We start from the raw sequence: 19,058 nt of genomic DNA, 5'->3' as shown, positions 1-19,058 counted from the left end.
CAGTTCCCCTTCCAGGGCTATTTAGGGTCTTCCTCATGGGTGGGTTCCCAGATTCGACATGCAAGACTCCAGCAGGAATCATCTGCATCGTTTACTGAAACTTCTGGCCTCTCGAACCGCAGCTGGACTCCACAGGGACCTACAGTCCGCATCTATAGCTACGCCTCTGCTCTCCAACATTGTTTCTCTGGCTTCTTCTAGCAACTGCAACATTTCCCCGGCTGTGCATCATATGAGGGTGGCGAGTCTTCAGTCTGCCCTAAGAAGCAAACTTCCCGTGGAATTAAAGAGTCGCTCCTGTGCATCTGCAGGCATTCTGCTGCAATGATGACCGGCTGCATGGATCTCCTCTTCTATGGATTTTGTGGATCCTGCATCACAGTTGGTGGTCCTTTGTGTCCTCCCTACCAGCTGTCCAACTTGGGTGAAGGTAGGACCTTCCCTTCTCCATGCATAGTGTCTCTTGCAACTGACAAGGCTTGATGGCACCGCCTCCAGGGGAACTTCAGTCTTTGTGTTGCTCCTGTCCACATCACTCTTCCCTGTGACGCTCAGCCCTTTGCATGGTTATTCAGCGACGTGGGACTCCTTTTTAAGTGTCCTGCATGGGCCTCACCGTGACTCCTGTGCTCCTTGCCTGCGAGTCATCTGTGTGGGCTGCATCTTCTTCTTTGGACTCTCCGCACTGCCGAGGGTCGCTACGGACATCCCCTGTGGGTTTAGTTCCCTCTCCTCCTCACTTGGCCTTCCTGGACCCCAACAGCTCCACTGCTAGCAACTGCGATATTTTCCTTTTTCAGGTCTTGTATGTGTTTTTTTCACTCCACAGACTGACTGCAATCCTTCATCCAGCATGGGACGTCGACCGCATCAGCCAGGAACTCTTCACCTGCCCCAGTGTTGACAGTCTTCTTTCCACCGTCGACCAACTCCTGCATCCACTTAACACCAACACCACCCCACCCCCACTCCCCCTGGTCTAGAGTTTTGTCTGCTGTTTTTCAGTGTTCTCAATTGCTTTTTAAGCCTATTCCTGATTGTTACTGTACATGTGTAGTATGTTTACTTACCTACAATTAGAGTATTGCCTAACTAGTGTTTGTATTACTCTAATAAAGAGCCTCTATTTTCGTAGCACTGAGTGCCTTCTTTCATTTGTGTAAGTGCTGTATGACTACTGTGGTATTGCATGAGAGCTTTGTGTGTCTCCTAAATAAGCCTTGGCTACTTATCCACAGCTACCTTTAGAGAGCCTGGCTTCCTTGACACTGACTCCACTTCACTCATAAGGGATACATGGACCTTGTATAAGGTGATCATACCATAGGTAGTTAGCACACACCAGGCCAGATTCCTACAGTACTCCAGTGATTGCTACCCTTCACTCTCAATACCGGTTCCCCTAAATTGACTATTTAGGGGAACCACTGATACAAGATTGTAGGAAGATGGCTCTGGATATGCTATATCAAATTGAAATATAGTCTGTACAGGGATTCACCAGAGTTTAGAGGCAACAAATATGATACTAATGCTGTTTTGTTGTACTGTGGTCGAGCAGTTAGGCTTATCAGAGGGTAGTGCAAAGCATTTCTGATGGATACAACTACCTGTGGATTCCTCACCTAATGAATACTCCCATGGCGCCAGCATTCGACGGAAATCTTCTTACTAGTCTCTGCACGTCGACGAGGACGTCACTCTAGCCCACGCGACGCCGTCTGACGTCATACAGGCAATAAGAGGTCCTCGACGACGTGCGGACGTCAGTTCCCTTTTTTCCGTGCATTCGAAACGGTTATCTTCGAGGGAGCAACTGTTACTTTTTTGGTTACAGTGTATTTTTGCTGCGTAGTCTTTCGCTGTGGTAATAATGTCGCAGAGAAAGTCTGGATTTAAGCCTTGTCGTGAGTGTGGAGGCAAGATGTCGGTGACGGATCCTCATTCCGATTGCCTTTGGTGTTTGAGCTCCGACCACGACGTCTCGACTTGTGATTCATGCCAGCACATGAATCCAAAGGCCCTCAAGGAACGTGAGGCGAAGCTGTTTATGGCTAAATCGAAGGAGAAGCATCACAAGAAGTCTTCTTCTCCAAGACATCGGCGTCATCGAGACTCCCGGCGCCGTAGAGAATCTCGGCGTCATTCGAAGGAGACTCGTTCCAGGTCTTCGGATCGGCGCCGAAGGACATGGGAGATCAGTCCCACGGTTACGCCGCATCCTTCGACGCCGTTGCCCTCTCCGGCGTCTCCAACTTCACCTGGACAGGCGTTGGTGATTGAGGGATTGGAGCCTCAGGTGTTTTCTCCGGCACAGACGCCGAGGCCGGCGTCGGGGTCGCCTCCGAGACAGGCACCTCAGTATCCGGCTTTTCCCACCCCTGGAGCCGATAGTTGCGCATTCTTGAATGCGATGTATGCCATCTTCCAACAGATGGCTCCAGGGGGTGCTCCAGCTGGGCCTTTGGCCTTTTCTTTGGGTGATCCTGCGCCTCTTCGGCCGGCACCCTTTATGCCCTTTCTCCCTTTTGGGAACGTGGGCTCGGCGCCAGTGTCGGCGCCGGTGGCCGCTCCGGTGGCTTCAGAAGGATTGGCCCCGGGGATTTCCATCCCGTCGACGTCGAAGTCGGGATTTCGGCCTGTGACTCCGGTGGGTCCATCTGCTGCAGCTGCTCTTTTGTCGGCGCCGAAGTTACCTGTGGCGCCGGACGCGGCGTCGGTGGCTTCTGAAGATCGGCGCCGATCTTCGACTTCGGCGGAGGCATTGTCGACTCCGCGTATTGAACAGCGACTTCATTCCAGGAGACGTGCCCTCCGTGTATTAGAAGAGCAGGAGTACCAACGAGCCCTGGAGGAAGGAGAGCTAGAGGACTCGGGTGATGGGCTGCGTGGACTGGAGTCGGCCAGTGGGCTGGACACTTCCCCTGAGTGGGATCTTTCGTCCCCGGGGGAATATACTGAGGAGGCTGCTTCCTTTCATGCAGTGGTACGGAAGGCAGCTAGTTTTTTGGACCTGCCTTTGCCGGTGGTGGAGGCTAAACAAAACCTTTTAACAGAGGTGCTACATCCGGCCTCAGCTGCGGCGGAGCCTCTGTTGCCATTTAATGACGCTCTGCTGGATCCGGTGATAGAGGTGTGGAAGAGGCCGGCATCTTCCCCAGCAGTTCACAGAGCCGTGGCCAGGAGGTATCGGGCGGCTCCGACTGACCCTGGGTTTCTATCTAGGCACCCTACGCCGGAGCGCTTGGTGGTGCAGGCCTCCTGTTCATCCAAGTCAGCGCCTGGTTCTTTCCCGACGGTGCCTGGGGACAGAGATTCAAAGAAGCTAGAGGCGCAGTCGAAGAAGATTTTTTCGTCCTGCAGTCTGGCGTTAAAAGCCACCAATGCAACCTGTATCCTGGGGAGGTATATTCATGCTCTGATGGATGACATTTCCTCATCGTTTACAGAGCTTCCCCAGGGTCTTTTGGATCTTGTCTCAAATGCCCAGGCTGCTGCGACCCAGATTATCCAGACGGGACTGGATACCACCGACTCGGTAGCCAGAGCAATGGGCACAACTGTGGTGGCAAGGAGACAGGCCTGGCTCCGTAACTCTGGCTTTTCTGCAGATGTACAGTCCACATTGTTGGATCTCCCGTTTGATGGGGACAAACTGTTTGGAGCCAAGGCTGATTCGGCCTTGGAACGTTTTAAGGAAAGCAGGGCCACGGCTAAGTCGTTAGGGCTCCAAGCTCCTTCTTCCACGGCCTCTTCCAGATTTTTCAGGAGGTTTCGTGGATTTGGGCGTGGCTCTTCCTCCTCTTCCTTTCGGGGAAGATATCAGCAACCTGCCTCTTCCCATCCCTATAGATCTTTCAGGGGGAGAGGTAGGGTCCGCACCAGAGGAGCCTCTCAGCTGCACTCTGCCTCTTCCTCATCCTCTGGCGGGGTGCAGCAGGGGAAGCAGCCTTAGGCTTCCACCATTTCCCACTCACTCCTCTCCTGTAGGGGGAAGATTACAGCATTTTCTCACCAAATGGAAGACTGTTACAACGGACACTTGGGTTCTCAGTATTGTGGGAAAAGGCTACACCCGTCCCTTTTGGGAGTTCCCGCCCCTCATCCCGCCCCGCCCTTCTTATTGTTCAGAAGAACACCTCCTGTTGCTAGAACAGGAGGTACAAGCCCTCCTTTCCAAGGGCGCGGTGGAGTTGGTCCCAGAGCAGGAAAGGGGTCGAGGATGTTACTCAAGGTATTTCCTGATTCCCAAGAAGGATGGTCGTTTGAGACCAATTCTGGACCTGAGGATCTTGAATTGGTTCCTCAAGCAGGAAAAATTCAAGATGCTGGCCCTAGCACAGGTGCTTTTGGCGTTGAACAAGGAAGACTGGATGGTGTCTGTCGACTTGCAGGATGCTTACTTTCATATCCCGATACTCAAGTCACACAGGAAGTATCTCCGGTTTGTGGTGGGATCGCAACACTATCAGTTTGCGGTCCTTCCGTTTGGTCTTACTTCAGCACCTCGAGTCTTCACGAAGGTGATGTCGGTGGTTGCGGCAGAACTCAGAAGGAAGGGGATAGCAGTATTCCCTTACTTGGACGACTGGTTGATCAAAGCCAAGTCCCCGGAGCTTGTGTCGCATCATCTGCAGTCAACAAACCAGTTGTTGTTCGACCTGGGTTTTTCGGTGAACGAGCCCAAATCTCACCTAGAGCCCTCTCAGCGCCTCCTGTTCATAGGGGCAGTACTGGATACAACATTGGGTCGGGCCTTTCCTCCGCCTCAGCGGATTCAAGATATTCAGGATTTGGTTCCAATGTTTCAAAATGGAGCGGTAGTTCCAGTTCTCAAGGTCCTTCATCTGCTCGGTCTTTTTGCCTCCTGCATTCTGTTGGTCACGCATGCTCGCTGGCACATGAGGGCTCTTCAGTGGTGCCTCCGAAGGCAGTGGTCTCAACACAAAGGGGATCTAGAGGGTACTGTCAAGATCTCCAGAGATGCTGCTGTGGATTTGAGGTGGTGGATTGCAAGCAACAATCTTTCACAAGGAAAGCCGTTCCAGCAGTCGCCACCAGTGGCCACAGTCATAACGGATGCTTCCACTCTAGGGTGGGGAGCTCATCTGGGGGATCTGGAGATCAAAGGTCTTTGGTCTCCAGAGGAACAGATGTTTCACATCAATCTGTTAGAGTTACGGGCTGTACGTCTGGCTCTCAAGGCCTTCCTCCCTTCCCTTTGGGGTCAGTCGGTACAGGTCCTAACGGACAATACTACCACGATGTGGTACATAAACAAGCAGGGAGGAGTGGGGTCGTACCTTCTCTGCAGAGAAGCTCTTCGACTATGGTCCTGGGCAAAGGACCATCAGATTTGCTTGATAGCAAACCATCTGGCCGGAGTCTTGAACGTGCGTGCGGACAGTCTCAGTCGCCATTTCTCGGCATACCACGAGTGGCTTCTCCATCCAGATCAAGTCCGTTTAATCTTCCAGAGGTGGGGGTTTCCTCGGGTAGATCTGTTTGCCACTCGAGAGAACGCGCATTGTCCGTTGTTCTGCAGCCTCCAGTATCCGATGCAGAGAGCGTTGGGGGACGCGTTTCAAATAACCTGGTGCGGCCAGTTGCTTTACGCGTTTCCTCTCATACCCTTGATTCCTCGAGTATTGAGGAAGATTCGCCAGGACCGGGCTCTAGTCATCCTAATAGCTCCGGATTGGCCAAGGAGGGTATGGTACTCCGACCTTCTCCAACTATCAATGTGCCCTCCGCTCCGTCTCCCTTTCAGGGCAGACCTCCTCTCGCAGTCGCAGGGGCAGGTTCTACACCCCAACCTCCAGAGTCTGCACCTACATGCCTGGAGATTGAACGGGGCAACCTGAGTTCCTTCTCTCTCCCGCCTGAGGTAGTGGATGTTATATTAGCGGCCAGGCGACACTCCACTAAATCTATCTACGCTAATAGGTGGTCTAAATTTGTTGCGTGGTGTGGAGAGAGGCAGATTGATCCTTTGCATTCTCATCTATCGGACGTTTTGTCTTTTGCTCTGTCTCTAGCGCAGAAAGGTTGTGCAGTGGCTACCATTAAGGGTTATTTATCGGCCTTGTCAGCCTTCATATGTCTTCCAGACCAACCATCTTTATTTAAATCCCCTATTGTTATCAGATTCCTGAAAGGTCTTCTAAATAAATATCCTCCAAAGCCATTCGTTATGCCGCAATGGGATTTGTCCTTGGTCCTGACTTTCCTTATGGGGTCCCCTTTTGAACCTATGCATTCTTGCCCCTTAAGGTATTTGGTTTTAAAAACAGTCTTCTTGATAGCTATAACATCAGCAAGGAGAGTGAGTGAGTTGCAGGCCTTATCAGTAAAGCCCCCTTATACAACTTTTTATGGGGATAAGGTGGTGTTGAGGACCAAGGCTGCTTTCCTCCCGAAGGTTGTTTCACCCTTCCATTTGGCTCAGGCAATTACTTTGTCCACGTTCTATCCTCCGCCTCATCCTTCCAAAGAGGAAGAAAGACTGCACCGTCTGGACCCAAAGAGAGCGTTGAGCTTCTTTATTGATAGAACAAAGGATTTCAGGCTGGAGGATCAGCTGTTTATTGGATACGTGGGCAAGAGGAGAGGAAAGGCAGTCCACAAGAGAACACTATCCAGGTGGGTTGTTCTTTGCATTAAAATCTGTTACTCTTTGGCAAAGAAGGATCCTCCTGAGGGCATTAGAGCTCATTCCACCAGAGCTAAGTCGGCCACTTCGGCCTTGGCCAGGGGTGTTCCTGTGGTCGACATCTGCAAGGCCGCAACTTGGTCGTCCCTTCACACTTTTGCAAAACATTACTGTTTGGATTCTGACGTTAGAAGAGACGGCCATTTTGCACGGTCAGTGCTGCAGGATTTCTTGGTTTGACCATTTAGGCACCCACCGCCGGGCGTGGTACTGCTTTGGGACTCTATTCATTAGGTGAGGAATCCACAGGTAGTTGTATCCATCAGAAGAACGAGTTACTTACCTTCGGTAACGACTTTTCTGGTGGATACATTAGCTACCTGTGGATTCCTCACGGTCCCACCCGCCTCCCCGTTGCCTTTCTGGTCTTACCAAGTAATCCTTGAGTGCGCTCCTCTTGGTCTTTGAGGGTGCAATAGATGTTGTATATAAGATATTTATATATATGTATATATGTATATATCTTTGTGTATATACTTGATGTGTATATATATTTTTAAAAAGAGAGAGTTATATATATATATATATATATATATAAAAGATTTACAGTTATTCATGCAATGTTGTGTATTTTTACAATATAATGGGATGTTGCCTTGCTCTTTCATTGCATTGCCTGGTTGTTCTCATGCACGTAAAAAATGATTGGTACTGACGTCCGCACGTCGTCGAGGACCTCTTATTGCCTGTATGACGTCAGACGGCGTCGCGTGGGCTAGAGTGACGTCCTCGTCGACGTGCAGAGACTAGTAAGAAGATTTCCGTCGAATGCTGGCGCTATGGGAGTATTCATTAGGTGAGGAATCCACAGGTAGCTAATGTATCCACCAGAAAAGTCGTTACCGAAGGTAAGTAACTCGTTCTTTTTGTACACACAGGTAATAAATGAAGCATGCTCTCAAAGCCCTAATTTCAGGGCAATTCTTTTTAGATACCAAAACTTGTTTTTGTCCATTTATTTCTAGAACCACAAGATTCAATTTGCAAGGAAAGCACATTTACAAGTATCCAAAATATGTATCAATACCTATTTGTTTTAATTTGGCAATATAAATGGCTTATTTGAATATAGCAAATATGTTTTAAAAGTTGACACACTGCAATTTTCAGGAACAGTTCCGTAGGGAATAAAAGAAAGTACAGTTATGGCGGTAAGTACCAGACCTACAGTTCCATTCTCTGGGGGTTATAATACCATGGGTCTGAGTTTGAGTTAGTGCCAAGCACCCTCCACCAGCCACACGGGGCTGGCTTTATGCAGAGGTCAACGTTGCTGCCGGGTTTTACAGTGGGAACCTATAGCGACTGGGGGCACTCAGAATCAGGCCTGCTTCTAGGTAAGAAGCCTGATCATTTGAGGCTCACCACCGGGTGTTAGAATTCCTGCAGGGTGGAGGTGTGAAGCACGGACACAGTGTCTGCTTTGTTTCTGGCCTACGAGAGCACAAAAGCTCTCACCCCATGGAATCAGAAACTTGTCTGTTCGTGGTAGGCTGGCGCAGACCCGTCAGTCCTGCATTAAAGGAATGGGTAAATACAGGGAGCATCTCTAAGATGCCCTCTGAGTGCATGTTTCAATAAAACCAGCACTGGCATCAGTTTGGGTTTATTGTGCTGACAAGTTTGATACCAAACATTCTAGACTTTAGTTTATGGATCTGTGGAATTCATAATGACAAACTCCCAGCCCATATACTTAATATGGCCCCACTAGACTTACAATGTCTAAGAATGGACTTAGACACTTAGGGGCATATTGTTCATGCAGGTATGCCCTCACCTATGGTATAGTGCACCCTCCCTTAGGGCTGTAAAGCCTGCATGAGTGTTGACTTACGTATACCATCGGCAGTGGTTCGTGGTGTGGCACACTGAGAGGTGCAATGTCGAATTTGCCTTTTTCTCAGCACCGGCGCACACAAGCTGCAATGGCAATGTGCATGTGCTAGGTGAGTGGTCCCCAGGGTGGCATAAGTCATGCTGCAGCACTTGGGGACTTTCCAGTTAACAGGGCCCTTGGTACCGTGGGTACTTTTTACAAGGGACTTAACTGTGTACCAAGGGTGTGCTGTTTTGTGGACACAATGCTACAGTTTTGGGAAAGCACACTAGTGCTGGGGCCTGGTTAGCAGGATCCCATCACGCTCTGTCAAGTTATCACCAATATCAGACAAAGTGGGGGGCAACCATGCCAACAAGGCCACTTTCCTACACAGATTCTCTGACTTTCTTCCATGACACAAAAGGAGTGTGCAACAAGACTGCAAAACCATAGACCTAAGAAGCACGACTGACGTGGTGCCAAGCCTGCTGCGCCTGGCCCTTGAGGAGCATCTGACCTGTCCTGCCACTGCAGGTTCCAAAAATCAGGGAGCGCTGTCCGTGCTTCACAAATCACCAAGAAGAACTCTTTTGGATTACAGGAGCTGCTGCCCTGCATCTGCAGGCACCCAAGGAAGAACCATAGGACCTTGACTGCCAAAAACCCAACACTGGGCAACATCACTGCAGCTGAGCTGCCTAGCCCGAGTTGAAGTGGTCCAGTGGTGTCACCATGGTCCCCAGACACAGCCTACCCAGAGCTTGCCCTATGTGGACTTCCTGACAGCGTTTGCAGCCTGATTCTGCAGACCCCTAGCAACAGTGAGTGACAAAGACCCCATGTCTCAGGACACCTCTGCACCCGTCTGCCCTGGGCCTAGGAGAAGAGGACCAAGGCTGTCCCCACATCTCTCTGCCTCGTGAGACCTGAGGCCACTTGTTGGCTTGTTTGGACTAAACCCCAAGTCGATGCCTATAGACTGGTTCTGCGGGGCTCCTTACAACCACAAGGAACTCCAGACCTGATGCGATAAAACACCACTGCACCTGCACCCCACAGCCTGAGGTGAAGTGGATCGGTGGTGTCACTACGTGCCTAAGGGTCTCAAGGTTCGAAACCCACGTGGGTTCCTCTGATGTGGACTCCCAATCCATCCCTCAAGCAACTTTGTGACCAAACCGGTCCCCATAGACTTACATGGGGCACTTGACGCTGAGCTGTACCCATGCACCCTGCTTCCTGAGGTGAATGGTCCGTGTGGACGAAGTCCAGGAGATTGATCACGTAAGTCGCTTTACTATACCTGTATGCAGTGCTAGTTCTTCCTTCATAGGATAACTTTACCACATCTGAAAAATGCACTGTATCAAGTTTTGCAAGCTGTAAAAATTAATAAATCAAAATATCAGACTTTATATAAAAGTACATGTTATTACTATGAATTGGTGTGATTTCTTTCAGTGTGTGTCTCACTTACCGTAGGAGTCGCTTGACCACACTACTGAAAAAAGGAGCATTTGGGATGTAATTTGTTCCTCTCATTGCTTTGACTTTTTGCGCAGTGTACCTCGTTTTGGTTCACTATATATGCTGCTTCCTACAATACTCACATACTCATGCACCCAGTAATACACCCACAGAGGCACTCGTGAACTCACACAGACCTGCTCAGAGAATCCCCAAGCACTCACACTCACTGAGGTACTCATGCGCACACTCAGAGCCACTCAGACTCAGCGACTCGTGCACCAACTGAGTCTCTCAGACCCAGAGACCGGTAACTCCGCTCTGCACAAGTTGCCCTTGCTGCCACCCCTAGAATTGGTAACAATGCAGCCAGAGGGAGATCCTTTTCCTACATCGCAGCACAGACCTGGAACATGCTACCTCGCCAACTCAGTCAGTCCCCCTTTGTAGGAAGCTCATTCTTTATATACTATATCAAAATGACATGCACAGACTCCAGGTGTTCCACAGAGGCTAAAGTAGATACTACAAATGCATTTGTTCTACACACAGACACAATAGAAGAAGCACACACTTAATAACTAAACTACAGACCAATAGGTTTTTATATAGAAAAATAAATTTTGTTTATTTCTAGAATCACAAGATTCTCTTTGCATGTAATTACATCAATAGATATTATTTCACATATATATCAATAATAATACTTTGAATGGAATTCATATAGCATACAGTTTTTGAATAAATGCCAATAAAGCTATTTTAAATGTTGACACTGCAATTTTCCGGACACATCCTTGGGGAAGAAACTAAAGCACAGTTTTAGAGGTAAGTACTTGACTTAACAGTTTCAGTCTCTGGGGCTTAGGAAGTCCACAGCTGGGGGTTCAAGTGAACCCCAAGCTCCCAGCAACACTGGGCCGTTCGGGTGCAGAGGTTAAATTTGAGCCATTTTAAAGTGGGCTCCTACGGAGACAGGGTGCACTCTGAATCAGATATGCCAGAAGATAAGTACCTGTTCTTTGGTGGGCAGACCTGGGGGTAGGAGGGGGAGGGTTAGAGGGACACTGTTGGGGCCACAAGGAGGCATCAAACGCACACCCTCAGTGGCACTATGGCAGCTGGGTGCAGGATGCAAACAAGGCATTGGTTTTCCAATAGATCTCTGTGAGGAGACCCCGGGGTCACTCAGATGCTGCATGTGAGGACCAGGGGGTCCCCTGGAGCAAACCCTAAGCTAGACAGGGAGGAATGTACCTGTGCTGGAGGTCGGGTTCTCTGGGGGCTGCGGGTGCAGTGGTCTTTTAGGCATCTGTAGGAGGCTGGCCTTCTATGCAGTGTGCAAAACTAGGCACACTATGCAGTGGGTCCAGGTGACCACACTTTGGTTTCCATGAGCAAAAATTAGACCACTTAATGCTACAATTGTTAAGGTAGCTGGTCGAGCAGTTAGGCTAATCCAGGAGATGTACTAAGCATTTGTTGTGCTCACAAAACCAATCATGCAGCACATGCACTCAATGAATAACTCGAGACCAGAGTTTATAAAAATACTTCAGTTTTATTAAATTTTTAAGACCAAGATCTTTCAAATACTTTTTTAGATATTAGTTTTAAAAGTTGTAATAAAGTTAGTCTTTCTGCCCATAATTACGCATCATTGGAATCAATGTACAGTTACCATTCAAAATCATACAATTAAGTTACCAGTCTCTTGTGTGTTTTTTTTATTTTTATTTTTTTTTTTATTTTTTTGCAGGGTGGTCGCAGCAGTCAGTAGGCACCTTGCACCAGCCGGAGAGCCTCTTGCGGCTCCCATTTCCGGCGGGAGCAGTGTAGGAAACGCTTTTGGCACATGGCCACCTGTAGGGGCCACTTGGAAAAGATGGTTTCTCGGGGTCCCCTTGGGCTGTCGAGGTCGCAAGGGTTTGGGGATCAGTGGAGCACAGCTGGTTCCTTGTTGCGGGCGCAGAGCGGCCGGATGCGGGGTGAGATCCAGAGCTGTGCGCAACTGAGTCCTTTTGGAGGCGAGTCTCTCTGGCTGCTTACAGGACACTGTGAGCATTCTGGTGGTAGGTCCCAGGGTGTTATTAAAGTCCCTCTACAGGAGCTTCCTCCAGATCCTTTCAGCTCTTGGGGAGCTGGTTTGAGGTTGTCCCAGGGAATTGGCGTAACTCGGCCACTGGAGGGCACAGTGCCACCAATCTTGGCACACTTGTAGGTCACGTCCGGGACGGTAGTTAGTGTGTCGTGGGGTCCGGCTGCAAATTCCGGTTGTGGACATATCGGCCAGCCAGTGAAGCGACCTTCACTGGCTTATTGGATCTTGCTTGGTTTTTGAGTGGTGCCTCCACTCAAAAGGGATATCTGGGGTGATTCTTTAAGCCTGGATATTACCTGGGTTTCTCGGGATCGGTCCAGTGTCCAGCTCCTCCACAGCAGCAATTTGCAGGTCCTGGGTGCAGCAGGCAGGGTTTGGTGCCTTTTCTTGTGCAACAGGTCTGTAGTTCTTTTGCTTTGGATCTTCTTTGGTGCAGGTCTTCTTTGTATTTTGAAATCTGATTTCTTGTTCTAGGGATGTCCAATAAATACAGAATTTAGTGGGCGTTCTAGGGGAAACCTGGTAATGTCCAATGGGACACTTACCTATGGGTGGCTCCACCCACTTTAGTGTCCACTTCCTTTGGGAAGGGTGACTTCCCTAAACTTGATTGGCTAGTTTCCTTCATTTCAAGATAGAGGAAACTGAATTTGAGGGTCCACTTCGCAGACAACACCTTAGAGGTGGTGCATGCTAGGCCGCCACTCCTAATCTTTGTGTGGTTTCCCACCTTTGCTCACTCAAAAAGTGGGTGTTTTGCAAAGTGGCAACCCCTCAGATGCTAGCAGCAGGCCTGGAGGATCGAGTTTCAGGGGCTGTAGCCCTTTGAAGCTCACTACTGGGGTTTTGCACGTTCCTGGGGGAGTGGGTGGTTAGCTCCTCCACCAAGGGAGGTCATTGGTTTACGAACCAGGGAGACTGGGCTCTCCACCAAGGTTTGTATATGGAATGTGTGGGTGTGGCAGGCTGGATGAAACCAGTCAGAAAATATGCCAGGATAGTTGGCTTTTACAGGGGACACCTCTAAGGTGATCCCTGGGTGCATTTTATTATAAATCCAGTACTGTTACCAGTTTGAATTTATCATTCGGAGTGGTTTGATACCAAACAACCCAGGGTTCAGAGTAGCCATTATTTTGCTGGGAATCTCGTGTTGGCCAGTGTCCAGCACATACATTAAAATGGCAGCTCTATTCACTCACTATATCCCAGGTTTGCCAGGGACACGGTGGGAACATACTGCTCATTCAGCTGTGCCCTCACATATAGTATGGAGTAACCTGCCTAAGGTCTGTAAGGCCTGCTATATGGGTGTCTTACCCATAGTTAATGCAGTGTACGGTGGACCGGGCACACAGGTAGTGTGCCAAGTAGAGTTTGTATTTTAGGTTTGCAGCAGGAGACTGTCTGCTATGACAGTGCTGTGCACATCTTGATGCATGTCCCTTGAGGTTGTCACAATCAGTGCCACTGCCACCAGGGGCTTATCCAAAGTACTGCATGCCCTGGGTACCTAAGTACCTTATTACTAGGGACTTGTAGTGATAGCTAAAGATGTATCCAATCACTTTTAAAATGTTTTAGGGAAAGAACACTGGTACCGGGAACCTAGTTAGCAGGATCTGGGTGCAACCACAGCGATGCCTGCAGAGAATCCAGAAGCGCCCCCTGACCGCGACCTCCAACAAGGGTCCGGCGCCTGGAACCAACACTGCACCCTCAGCACCCAGGACCTGAAGGAACCAAACTTCAGCGCAGGAGTGACCCCCAGGTGACCCTCTCCCTTGTCCAGGTGGTGGCTGTCCCAAGAACCACCCCCTGTGCCTGCCTGCACCACTAGAGTGACCCCCAGGTCCCTCCATTGAAACCAGACGCCTGCTTTGCACACTGCACCCGGCTGGCCCTGTGCTGCCGAGGGTGTATTTTGTATGCCTACTTGTGCGCCCAATCCTCCCTCCCTTCCCCCCCTCCATCCCCCCCCCAGTCTGCCCCTAAGGACGCAGGTACTAAATTGCTGGCAGACTGGAACCAGAGCACCCCTGTTCTCCATAGGCACCTATGTGTTTTGGGCACCACTTTGACATCTGCACCTGACTGGCCCTGAGCTGCTGGTGTGGTAACTTTGGGGTTGCCTTGAACCCCCCAACGGTGGGCTGCCTATGCCCCAGAACTGAGACTTGAAAGTGTTTTACTTTCCTCCTAATCTAACCTTTACTTACCTCCCCCAGGAACTGTTGATTTTTGCACTGTCCATTTTGAAAATAGCTTTTTGCCATTTTTGCAAACACTGTATATGATAGTGCTTTTGTTCAAAGTTCCTAAAGTATCTAAGTGAAGTACCTTACATTTAAAGTGCTAACTGTAAATCTTGAACCTGTGGTTCTTAAAATAAACTATGAAAATATTTTTCAATATAAAAACCTATTGGACTGGAGTAAGTCTTTGTTCCTCATTTATTGCCTGTGTGTGTACAACAAATGCTTAAGAGTACTCTCTGATAAGCCTACTGCTCGACCACACTCCCACAAATAGTGCATTAGTATTATCTGATTAGGTAAGGGGAAACCTTGGGATTTGTGCAGACTATTTCATACTTTGAAATAGTATACACAGAGCCAACTTCCTACACATGGCCCCAGAGGTTCACACTCCTACTAAAGTCTTCTGCCCACCTCAAGGACCAATAGGTTTTGTGAATCCTAAGGACTTGCGGTTCTTACTCCCTATCAGTTGGTGGATACTGCTCAGAACTCCGAGGCTACAGCTCACTGTTAGGTGCCTTTGGATTCCAGCTCATCTTCTGATCACCTGATTTCATTGGACGGACTGGATAAGAACCAGTTTTTTCATCCATACAATGTGAGTCATAAAACTTCTTGGTACTAGAAATTGTTTATCCTCCAAATCCAGAGGGTAAAGTACATTGCGTATTTTGTTCCTCATCAGACAACCACATGAAGTCTTGTGTTTTTCCTTCACTTTCTTTTGCCTGTTATTGAAAGTCTTACTGTTACAGAAGCGTCAGCCTCCACTTCATATGTTCTGGAGAACGTAGCAAGGGTGAAAAGGACACTTAGGGCCTGATTCTAACTTTGGAGGACGGTGTTAAACCGTCCCAAAAGTGGCGGATATACCACCTACCGTATTACGAGTCCATTATATCCTATGGAACTCGTAATACGGTAGGTGGTATATCCGCCACTTTTGGGACGGTTTAACACCGTCCTCCAAAGTTAGAATCAGGCCCTTAGTGATTTCATACCTGAAACGCCCAAAAAAGGCTCAACCATGTTGTCCTTCTAAAGTCTGACCTAAGCAGGGGAAAAGGCTGTAGAGTATTGTTTGCTGCCCCCAGTTCCCATCTCAACCAGACCTGTATTTTCCTACTTGTATCTTGTTGTATCATACAAAAGTTAAGTACTTCGAAATTGACTGAGGTTTACCTTCCATTAGAGAAACCTTTCAAAAGTCTGTGTATGGATAACTACCTTCCATAAGCCACTACTTTGCCATGCAATCATCCACAACATTTTAGTTCCGCTACTTGAGGAAATCGGCGTAGTGACGTCTGTTCTTTTCTGTGCCACATGCTGATGTGGAGAAGAGATACCCTGTTAATTTTTTAAGTGTATTGGACCCTTTTGTCTGTTTTTTGTGTTGACCCTTGGCGCCTCATGATGTCCCCGAAGAACGGGTTCAAGCCTTGCGAGGCCTGTCACCATATGATGTCTGGGACAGATCGGCATCCGGTTCGTTTGTGTTTGTAGTGCAACCTGAAGTTGTGCTTTGAGTGCCAGGCCATGCACCCGAAGGCTTTGAGGGAGCGGTCCCTAAAGCTCATGAAGGCCCGACGCTCGACACTGCATCGTTCATGGTGTCACTCATGAGGAGTGTCTTGAGACTGTTCGCGGAGTCACCACCACTCATCATCATAATATTCGTGTCATTCAGGTCAGAGAAAGAAGTTGTCAAAGAAGGCCAGGCGTTTTCCAACTTCACCGCATCGCTCAGCCGATGCGACGTGGGAGGAGTGTCCTTGCTGTGCTCCGCACCTCCCCAGTTTTCCGTGAGCCAGGGCGACCCTTGCCAAACTCAATGTGTTTTGAGGCCATGCGCCTCATATTTGGTCATTCTGACCCTTCTGTGGCACCTTCGAGGCCTAGGGGTTCATATGAGGGCCCTTTTGGTTCCACGCCAGCGTCTTTGGCCTCTGCCCCCAGTGGTCCCTCCGGATCCTTGCTGACCCTGGTCGTGCCATCGCGACCTTCCCCGACACCAGCTAGGTCATCAGTGCTTCTGACATTGGTGGTGCACACGATCAATGTTGACCCAATTCTTACCCACGATGACCCGGAGAAAGAACGGCGCCTGCCGACGCTGCTTCTGACTTCGATGTGGTTCTCACCCCAGATTGGGTTTGGACCCTTATTACTATGGGTACAAATACAAGGAAGGATAGGAGGGGACGCTGGACCCTTTAGAATACCAGCTAGATAACCCTGATTTGGACTGGGCACAGAAATAGGGTGAAGCTAATGGTCTGGATACTTCTCCAGATGCTGGCATGCATTCTCCTCCTACCGTGGCTACGATGGAGGGAACCTCTTATTCTGTTGTGGTCAGTAGGGTGGCTGAGGTCATTGACATGGAGCTGTCCACTGTAGCGGTCAGGACGAATCTCCTGACGGAGGTGCTTCAAGCTGGGGCTTCTACCGCCGAGCCTCCCCTTCAATGAAGCCCTTATTGATGTCCTTCCGGGTACTAGGTCCAGACCCAGAACATGGGCTCCTGTAAACAGTAGAATTGCTCGCCCCCATCAGCCTGCTCCAAACGACCCTAAATTCCTGGCCCAACACCCCTCACCTGAGAGCCTTTTCATCCAGGCATCATTGTCATCTGGTGCATTACTTTCCACTCCCCCGGATAGAGAATCAAAGACGAACTTGGTAAGAAGATGAGGTTTTCTTCCTCCAGTCTGGCGTTGCGGTCGGTGAGCACTGCATGCCTTTTGTGCTGCTTTAACCACTGCTTGTGGGATACGGTCGTGCAAGTTCTGCCGCAGATCCTGGAGAAGACCCGGGCTAACATCTCCCAAGCCTTTGCTGATGGGAGAGATGCAGCTAAGTTCACCATTCCCTGTGAAATGGACACAACCAATTCTACAGGTAAATGAGATGCGTTGACGGTGGCCTTGAGGAGCCATGCCTGGTTGAGGGCATCTGTTTTTCCAGGAAATGTCCAACAGACCCTCATGGACATGCCCTTTGATGGCACCTGTCTCTTTGGGGACAAGGCGGACTCAGCGCATGAGAGGTTTGAGTGCCGGGCTATGGCTCGATCCCTTGGCCTCTCTGTTTCACCTCACCACCAACAGTCCATATTTTGCCCCTTTCGTGGCAACGGAACGGGCTTCCTGTTGGGTCCCTTTTACAGCCACCGGGGATGCAGAATCCTGCAGGCCCATGGGACAGGAAAACACAGGTTTGCCCACTCCACCCTGGTGTAGCCTCCAAACCTTCCTAGTCAGTACCCACCCTCATATACCAGTTGGTGGCAGGATTCGCATTCACCTGCCCCACTAGGAGACCATCACGACAGACAGGTGGGTTTTGCATATCATACAAAGGGGGTAATCCCCACCGGCCATGCCTCCATCTTACGGCCCCTTACCAGATGATCATCTGGCAATTCTCTGCTAGAAAGTCACAGCTCTCTTCGCCAAAGGTGCCATAGAGAGTGTCCCTGTGCCAGAAGTAGGTTGTAGTTGTTATTCCTGCTACTTTCTGGTGCCCAAAAAAGGCAAAGACTTATGTCCTATCCTAGACCTTCGGGCCCTCATTCTGTTCTGCAAGAAGAAGTTCAAAATGATCACTCTGGCTCAAGTCTTGTCTGCCTTAGACCCAGGAGACTGGATGGTAGCATTATACTTGCAGGGTGCTTGTTTCCATATTCCCATCCTGCCTGCCCATGGGTACTGTCTACGATTCCTAGTAGATCATGAGCACTTTCAATTTACTGTGATCCCTTTGGGCCTTACCAGCACCCCTCGGGTGTTCACGAAAGTGATGGCGGTGGTTGCAGCTCATCTGTGCAGGTTAGGGGTTTCGGTCTTCCCCTATCTCGATGACTGGCTGTTGAAGGTAGACATGCCCCAGAAAGTTGTCTCCCACCTTCAGACTAAGGCGAACCTCCTGCATACATTGAGGTTCACTATAAACATGCCAAAGTCTCACTTGACTTCCTATCAGATGCTCCGTTTAATCTGGGCTGTTCTGGACACAGTGCAGTTTCGGACCTATCCTCCCAAAAAGCGAATCAAGAATATTCATGCTATGATTCTGATGTTTCAGCCTCTATCCTGGCTTTCGGTGAAAACAACTGAGGCTGCAGGGCCTCATGGCGTCCTGCATCCTGCTAGTGACACATGCCAGATGGCAATGGGACTTAAGTTCCAGTGGGCACAGCATCAGTGTAATCTCTCCGACATGGTCTAGATCTCGGAGGGGACTGTGAAAGATCTGCTGTGGTGGCTTTGGAATCTGGATCTCTTGCTTCCCCCAACCAGATATCTCAGTAGTGACAGATGCCTCACTACTGGGATTGGGCGGCCACATAGGAGAGGCGTAGATCATAGGCCTCTGGTCTCATGCGGATTCTGGGCCCAACATCAACCTTCTGGAGCTCCAGGGAATCACGCTTGCATTGAAATACCTCTCTCAAAGGGAAAGTAGTGCAAGTGTTCACAAACGGCACTACTGGCATGTGGTACTGCAACAAACAGGGTGGAGTAGGGTCCTGGACACTTTATAAAGAGGCTCTGTGATTCTGGACATGGCTGGCACATCAGGGCATATCGCTGGTGGTTCAACATCTGGTGTGATCCCCAAGCGTCAGAGCAGACAAATGCAGTCATTGAGTCAGTCGATCTAGAATGGCGTCTACATCTAGAAAAGGTG

At 49.5% G+C, this 19,058-nt stretch overlaps 1 protein-coding gene across 7 annotated transcripts in view; it reads left to right on the top strand.

The window, feature by feature from the left end:
• Positions 1-19,058, top strand: part of LOC138257057 (E3 ubiquitin-protein ligase TRIM39-like) — a 277,109-nt gene that overhangs the window by 241,038 nt on the left and 17,013 nt on the right. For 3 of the 7 annotated variants that reach the window (XR_011198354.1, XR_011198348.1, XR_011198360.1), the window contains exon 3: positions 7,678-7,716. The exons of 3 other annotated variants lie outside the window; for them this stretch is intronic. The gene's annotated coding sequence lies outside the window, so the exon portion shown is untranslated. Of the gene's footprint in view, positions 1-7,583; positions 7,717-19,058 lie in introns of those variants that run through there. One more of the 7 variants, XR_011198342.1, reaches the window with a different exon arrangement.

The sequence above is a fragment of the Pleurodeles waltl genome, chromosome 1_1 (assembly GCF_031143425.1).
Source record: "Pleurodeles waltl isolate 20211129_DDA chromosome 1_1, aPleWal1.hap1.20221129, whole genome shotgun sequence".
NCBI lineage: Eukaryota > Metazoa > Chordata > Amphibia > Caudata > Salamandridae > Pleurodeles > Pleurodeles waltl.
This window is presented reverse-complemented; position numbering and strand designations above follow the sequence as displayed.